Source organism: Bidens hawaiensis, unplaced genomic scaffold (assembly GCF_021521415.1).
Source record: "Bidens hawaiensis isolate Kalapana, Puna unplaced genomic scaffold, B.hawaiensis_p1.1 tig00044091_1, whole genome shotgun sequence".
Taxonomy (NCBI): domain Eukaryota; kingdom Viridiplantae; phylum Streptophyta; class Magnoliopsida; order Asterales; family Asteraceae; genus Bidens; species Bidens hawaiensis.
The window spans coordinates 64,545-73,762 of record NW_027497817.1 but is presented as its reverse complement, the minus strand read 5'-3'; positions in this window follow the sequence as shown (position 1 = coordinate 73,762).

The window sequence follows — 9,218 nt, the reverse complement described above, 5'->3', positions numbered from 1 at the left end:
AGTTTACTTACAACACATTAGGCTAGTAATTATAGTGCAATCATTAGTGGGTCTTGTTGTTGGAAGGTGATTGGAGGAAAAGGGAGGTGATGGGTGAGGTGTCATGGGGGTGGAAAAATGAGGGTTTTTAAACACTAATATTAAGTTTCCTTTTAACGTCTAACGAACTTTAACTAATCAAACAAATCCCGATTCTAATAATTTTTGTCAGACTTTGAACGAAATTGGATTCTAGTTAATACAAGCCTAAGAAACTAATTTTCTAAAAAACTTGGTGTCGGGTCCTTACGATGTCCTCTGTTGGCTTTCGAACACTTATTTTTCTAGTTTCGCGATTCAAACATTCTAAAATTAAGTTTATATATTGTCTCGGCTACTTTAATATGTATTTTAATTTTTCGAGATCATTTAGCCCCTTTAAGGATTTATTTACTTTTTGACTCGTTACCCGAGGTTATTCCATGTCAGGCTCGTTATGTGGCGATTTTTGCACTTTTTGTTGACTTTGTAACGTCTAGATCACTAATAAAGAAGATTGTTCTCATAATGATGAAATTTTATTGCTAATAGAGATTATATTAGTCGCGGTTTAGGCTAATTTCTAGCCGGGTGTCACAGTTAACACTTCAATGGTGTATGGTTCTATGGCCTCAAACCCTGTATTGATGGGATGGATCCAATTTCTGGACATTGTGAGTCTTTAGGCGGCTTATTATTTGGGATTCATAATATGAATATTTCAAAAGCTATTAAAGCAAACCCTAAGTCAATAAACTTGATCATCGTTGTACTTCATACAAACTCATTACCGACTTGATCAAAATCCACTGTGAGTCATACATTGTTCCTCCCTTGCTTGCGTCTCAATACCAATAAGAAACGGACCCTAGGGGATACAATGTTTGTATGCCTACAGATGAACTCGTGCATACTCATTCACAGTAAAGGAAGCTTGGTGTATTACTTTATAATAGGGGTATACCCTGTCGTGGGGACTATGAGCTTAGATTTCTTAATCAATTACAAATTATTTTGATCTCCAGGCATAATGGTTTAAGTCAAGTTGGGGTGACACAATAAAAGTCAAAAGTCTGAATCAAGATTAGAGGCTGATAATTTCTGATATTTTGTGCTTTAATTTCAATTAAATCATATCACAAAAACTTTTGAAAGTTTGTTATAATCTTAAGTGGACAACAATATCAATGACCGACTTAACACTAGTCATAATAACGCTTAAATATAAAACTGAGATGGAAGTGCGATTTGGTCAATATGATTCTCTGCTCAACTCACAAAAATATGAACTGCTTTCGTAGAATAGATTTCATATTTGTCTGAGCTTTATTTGTTTTTATTTCGAAAATATACAAAATCCAAAAATATTCCGTTTTCATTTTAATTTCCGCTTTATTTTCGATTTCCGAGCTAAAGGGTAAAATTTGAAAAAGAAAACACTAAGAAGATTTTCCCACGTTTTTTTATTTAATTCTATTAAGTTAATCGGATTTAAGTTATGTAACAACTTGGGTTTTCCGAATATTATAAAATGGCCGTTACCCGACCCGCTTTTATGTTCAGATTATTTTATCAAATTATTTCCACTCATTTATCAAGTTAATTAATTGTTATTATATTATTGTTTAATTTTTTTTATATAATATACATTTATAACTTACTAGTAAAGACAAAGATTACCCCAAAATAAAACTATTACCCATATGTTTCCACTTTCATATTTTAAGGACTAAAATGCAAAATAACCCATCTGCCAAGATCCAAACCGATATTCGTATCCCTTTCACTAACCCGAGACCCGTTTGCCTTTCTTGGACCGCAATTCACATTGTAATCTTGGAAATGAAATCAAGGGTTGTTAATCTTGCCTTTTGCGGCCTAACCGACCCTCCTAATTTAGTTATGTAGATCAATTATATTCATATTAGCATACATAACGAACCCGTCTTTAGCAATACACGGATATACCATGTAGAATCGTTTATACTGAAATTAAATCTGGGTACACAATACTTATAAGCCAGCGACCTTAAACCCTATAACCAATTTCATTATCGAAGCCGGAAAACCTCAAAGCTGATCATTCTTTGGCCGGCAGTTTCATCGCGTCGTTCATCATCGATCCCTCACTATTTTTGGTAATTAATACATGTAACTTCATCTTTTTTGATTCACTCTCATTAGCCCTAACTTTGATTAAACTAATACATCGCAGATTAAGCAATTGATGAATTTAGGGTTTCGTTTTGATTTGAGTTAGATCTGCGACTGTTTTAAAATAATTGTTTTCATTCTTTAAACATCATCACAACCCAGCGCAGCTGTATGATTAGTGTGGGTGTTCATTGGAGCCGGCCGTCGAACGCGGGTTCTGAGTGTGGCCAGTCCCACCTTTTTACTATACTATCTTTGGTTTTATTTGGTGTTAATGATTTATTTATTATCTATAACTTATATTAATAATAAGCAAATGTTATCTTTACATAACCGACACTACTAAGTCAATGTTTTCTCGTCAATTAACATTCTTTTAACTATAAGTTAATGAGTATGTATATATATATATATATATATATATATACTAATAGGTGCCCGCGCGATGCGGTGGAGACAACTTATAACATGGTACTCGTTTTATTTAAAAAACTAACGAAATGCTAATTTAGTGTTTATCTCTTAAAAAATGATCTCAAAACATAAATTTAATTGTCCCGGGTGAATCTATAATGCGTGAGAATAAACGTTTCATGACTTAGTGCTATACTTTGACATCCCCAAATAAGGCAGGTGAGAAAATGGTTGTGAGCTACTTTAAACTTGTTTAGACATAACTTACAAATTGTTTATGAAATCTAAACAAAATTATAAGATAAGTATATCAAAATTCACTTTTATCCAATTAACTTATTCGTTTTTAGGTCCCCTTATATACTTCGAAAAACTCGAGTACATGACGGTATGGGATTACTTGAAGTGAAGAGGAAATCTAACAAAGGCAATTACGAACTTCATGCTTTTACACCATTTTAATGTTTTGACCACTATAAATAATAAATATGACCAAAAGGTCAAAATTTCATACGTTAACACGGTGATTATAAACTCCAAAACAAGAAAGATATATAAAATGACTTCTCGTAACATGAACTTCAAAATACATAACCTCGTAAACCAATTTTTAAAGAAATGAGTAAAGTACAAGAAAATGGTACCATAACTCAAAACGACCCTATGGGCTATGGATGTCTTTCAATGCAACTCAAGCTTTAGATTCATAGCAAGCAGATTTCTAACCACCTTCTAAACCTCCTGCGGACTGTACGATTGTTTAATATGAATTGTTGTGGGCTGCAATTAGAAAATATCAAAACGGTAAAAACTGAATAAGATGCCTAGGTCAAGTAATGGGTCAAAACTGGTTCAAACAAAATAGACCATTTTGTATGTAGGTAAAAACAAACCAATTTACTTTAGTTTGACCATCAAACAAATTTTGCAATGCATTACTTTACATAATAATAATCTAAATTAGGTTTGTAAATGAATGCAAGAAGTTTGTTTATGTCCGTTTATTTAATAGATAAACGAACATGATTTTTTTCTTTCATTTACTTAAATAAACGAACATGTACGCATGTCTTGTTCGTTTGTTTAAACATGTGTATGTCCGTTTGTTTACGTTCGTTACTTTAAGTTCGCTAATATTTTCATTTAAAATTTTTGGGCCTATTACCACTTAGTCTATTTTTATCAGTTATTAGGCACAACAAATTCTACTTCATATTACTTTAATTTACTTGGTTTTAGCTCAGTTATGTTTGTCTACGTTCAGTTATGTTTGTAAAATAGATGTTTATCTTTTAAAACTAAATCAAATTAACAAAGCAAAAATGGTAGCAGGTCAATCAAACCAAATTCTAAAACCATACCAAATAAACAAAGCAATTTTATAAAACAAATTTATTTCTTACATACCACCCTGTTTTGACCAGTTGAGGGTCCTAATTTCCATTATATGGACTTACATTCTTCTCCTGTAACCATCAAAATTTATATAGATCAATTAAGCTCGGCTCGCGAGCCTACCCAATTTCAATAAGTGAATCTCGAGCTCGTTTATTTAACAAGTTTATATTTAGGCTCGAGTTGAGCCCAAGCTTGTTTAACTTAAAATAGCTTGAATTCAGCTCGTTATCATTTATTTGATTTTATCATAATTTAAAAATAATTATTATCATTCTTTAAACATATCCTTAAAACATTAAATAAATATTATATAAATATCGGGTTTGTTTCGACTCGCGTTTCTACTCGAGCTCGATAAGCGATTCTCGGGCTCATTTATTAAACAAGATAGAATGAGAAACCAAATCGAACACCATATCATTTAGATAGAGGTATGACAACATACATAGTTCGAATGGTTGAATCCCAAAAACAATCATATGTTATTTTAAGACTACACAGGAAAGTGAAGAAGAATGTAGTGTGGTTATGTTAAATCCAGAAAATTATGACGATCTTGGCCTCTTTTTTTTGTTATGGTGCATGCCTGCCTTTGTGCATTAATCATCAGCTTCATCTCTGAAATAGTTAAGGAAACAAATAATAAAATCGAGCAAACTACACAAAAGTGAAACAAAATTTTAACTTTTCTTCATAATTTGACGCAACCGACACCATCAGTTGGACATTTATATCTAATTAAAAAAAACATTCGACTTATCCGAACTTGAGTAAGCATAAAAACTATTGATCCCAAGCCCTAGCAGCCCGAAACCCAACTTATCCTGCTGACTGGTTGGTCAGTCTTAAATCTTTTAGGCTACAATTAGAAAACATCAGAACGGTATGAACCGAACAAGATGGCCAAGCTGAGTAGCAGACTGATTCGCTTAAAATGCGCTATTTTTTATGCAAATTAAAACAAACCAAGTTAATTTAGGTTGCCAATCAAACAAATTTTACAATGCATTAATTATGATTACAATAAGATAATTAAAAACCAATTAAACAGACAATTTTGTTAATTTTCCGTTTATTTTAAACTCCTTTATGATCGTTTATTTAAAAAATTGTTTATTCACTCATTTAGATAAACGAACGAGCACATGTCTCTTCTGTTCCTTAAAAAGGCATTTTACTGTTTTGAAGTCGCAAATTTTGTCCTTCGAGTTTGTAATTAGTTTTTGTTTTGTCCCTAAACAAAACTTATAATTCAATTTTAATTAATTATCGTTTTTAGTCATTTAGCATACTAATGTTATTTAGTATACTAATACCAATATAAAAACAATAATAAAAACTAAACAAAAAAAAGATAGTGACCATTGTACCCTTTTGGGCCTAAATTCATTCTCGGTAGGGATGCGCATAGGCCGTTTTGTATTCAAATCGAACCAAAGAACAAAATTTTGATTTTGAGTTTTTATTGACTGTTTGGTCTCAGGTTTTTGGGTTTTCTGCTTTGCTTTCGGTTTTTTCGTTTTACCATTTTGCTTGAGATTTTGGGTAAAAAAAATGGCCAGAGAGAGAATGAATTTACTTTAGGCTCAGATTTTTTGTGAACTAACAATTATTAAACAGTATAGATTAGCTTACATGTAGGTATATGGCAGAGAGCATTGCAAGCTTTGCAAGAGATTCTTGTAGACTTGTAGTATTACTCTCCCTTCATCAATGCATGCAGTTGCTGCTGATCTATACATGCACATATCTTATAAATGTTTATATAAATACATAAAAGTTTAAAAATATAACATAACTTTATCAAGAAACACAAGAGGCCTTGTTAATGCGTACACTTTGAAACAGTTATCTGGTTATTTTCGACACGTTAATAAAGACCTTGTAAACACGTGTATAACATGTTACCAGGTTACTTTTTGACAACAAAAAAAAACACCCGATACCAGGGTAACTTTAACAATGATAAAAAACTACACAAAACAAAACTGTTTCGGACAGACCCGAACCAGTTTCCAAACCGAACCAATTTGTAGCCCATTCAGTTTTGACCAAAGTTGACCAAACCAATTCGGTTTATAACCTGAACCGGTTTGGGCACATAGACCGATATAATATCTTCTTTTAGCTTCTGATTTTCACATTATATTTTATCTGTGCATTTGACTTTATTAGTCAAAACTGAGCATCAATAAGATTACCAATTTCAAGAAAAACATTAAAATAACCCAATCGATGCCTTTTTAAAAGAATTCCAAATCATGAAATTGTTTATGTTTAAAACAGTAAGTTAACCAAAATCCCTAACCTTTTCTCACAACCCACATCAAGATATCCAATAAAACTATAACTAAAGGATCTTTTAAATCTTATCTCTAGAAATTTGTAAAATTTGGTGATATCTTCAACATACTCGACTTCCGCCATCTCGTTATTGACCTATCTAGCATCAAATCAACAATGTTATTCCGAAACATATAAAATTACAAATGTGACATGCTTCATAATAGAAAAATTAAACTTCATTTTTTATTTTAAAATAAACATGGCACCTAAAATAAGCTTGTTTTAAATGAAGTAGTCCTTATAAGATCCATAGCTCGCCTTCCGTAAACCAAAGTGAATATTCAAAAGTAGTAGGAAGCATATCAAGGTACCTAATTATTTTCAAATTTGAATATAAGAAAAACGTTAAAAAACTTATGTATAGCATAGGCCGGTAAACAAACGGATCATTCAATGAACAATAATCAGGACTTATGCAAATTGGATACATGCCGGTTGGTAATCTTTACACACATCAACCAGTTTAGTGCAATTACTAAACTGAACAATCCAAATAGTTCTCTTAATATTAGGCATACAGTTCAGTTTAGGTGTGTTTACTGTTCAGTTTAAAACCATGAAACCGTGCAAACCGGTCCTTACCCAAACCAAACCGATATCTTTTTTAAATGGCCCGTTTTGACCCAAACCAAGCCGGGCTAAACTAAATAACTGAACCAAACCAATACGCAAAACCAAATCACCGAAACCGACATAAACGAAATCAAATGGTTATGATTAACCGGTTAACCTAAAGTTCGATTATAGTTACGATTTTGGGTAAAAATGCATTTAACCATCTTTTTTTCTTTTATAAAATTAAAAAATATCCATAGGCATACTGTTCAGTTTAGGTGTGCTTACTGTTCAGAAAGATTGTTAAATGCATTTTTACCCAAAATCGTAACTATAATCGAATGATGACTCGTATGCAACAAATCTGTAACAAACCTATACCTAAATTACCCCTGGATTAAAATCTGACCCAATCAGCAATGAATTTAACCCGAATCAAATGTATGAACCGTTAACCAAGACTATGTTTAGCTCGGTTATTGTTTCTGACCCATTTTCTAACAACCCGAAATTATCCAAAACAATACTTTTTGCAATATTTAATGCGGAAATATTGTATCCAATTATGCACTTTAAAAACTTTGACAAAGACCAATATTGAACCTGACAAACACATTGACATTTGACCCGAGTGAATTGTTGACACAAATTTGAACCATAATAAGAATTTTCCAAATTACCAAATATGCCCCTGATTTGTTATGACCTTCAGAATCTGAATTTTTTAAATACATTTTTCTTTTAAACACTGCGGGCTGACAAACGAATTATATTTAAATCAAATTTATGCATCTGCTGATCAATTCACATTTCGAAACTACGCGTACCTTTGTTAAAAGAGGCCTAACATAATTATCCACCGCATCCGGAAACTTTGGAACCAATCCTGATGCTGATCTTCATCTTCCACATATAATTTATGAAAGTTAAGCACTATTCTCTGTAGTCGCAACCCATGAAGGACTGCCCAACGTCAACCGCCACAGCCGCAAATGACACTTAAAATCTTCCATCGAGTGCTGTCGTCGTCAAAATAAGGTTATCTGAGCTTACAGATCTCATCTCACATTCAAGAACTACTAACTTTGAAACATAAAATATAGCAACAATAAATAAATAAATAATTTACCTCGACGTTACAGCAACATGAAGAAACAACCTACTCATCTAAACAAAAAAACATGAAATTAGAAACCATAAAACTAAATCGATAAAAATGTAACGCAGGAGCACAAAGATCTTGTGAAGCTAGATAAAAGACTGTTCAATTATACAGATGTGGCACGATAATCTCTGAAACACAACCGGTCCCTAATTTCATTAAACCCTAATTTCAAATTATTAACACAGTATACATAATGTTGGGTCTGCGAATCCAGAAAACCCAAATAGAAGCAATAAAATTAAACATTAATTTAATAATGTTAAGTCTATATACAATAATGAGAGTAAACAAGCAACGAAAAAGCAAACTAAACCCTAATTTCAAGTTGCTGAGCCAAATGGAAAATTAAGCGGCAGAGATGAGTGAATAAACCACGAATCGAGGGAGGAAAATTACAGAAAAACTTTGTAAAGAAAATATTAGCCCAAACTAAATTGAGAGAGAGCAAACCTTTGTAAGAAGTGTAGGAAATGATCTTTGACCATTAAATTGAGTATAACACACAAGGGCATGATCGTCCATATATTTTTTTTTTAATTTTGGTAATTATCTGTAACTGCCTCCTATCTTTTTGCTTGAAATCAGTGAGCTCTCATTCCATAAACCAAACTAGATCTCCATACGCAAACAAAGATTAACTCGACATAGTGCTCGTCATATTCATCTGGCATTCAATATCACCAGATCCAAATATGAGAAGAGATCCACATGACGGTGCTAAAGCAATAACTAAATAAGGAGGATTCACCGGCTGTGTAGTTATGATGATAAGGATTAAAGAAAAAGGTGTGTTCTAAGATTTAAGTTTGTGTGGATTCACAAACCCAACGCATGATTGCCAAGATATGATTGTTTTTTATTCTCAAAACCAATGGTAATGAATTAGAAGTATGTAGTTCACAGCAACAAAACTTTTAAATTCTTTAATGTTGAATCAAAATTACAATACGTCAGTTGATGTTTTAGTGAACTACAATTAATGATTATTTTTTACTTTTTGGTTTAATGCTTCTGTTACTCTTAATTGGTATGTTGACTTTTAAATTTTGTTTTAATATGTTGGTTATTGTTAACTCAAAATGAGGTTTTTTTTATATTGTTTTTTCTAAGGCGATGATGATCTTCAAAGAAGAAAGGAAACGCGATAAGAAAATTATGTTATTTTGTT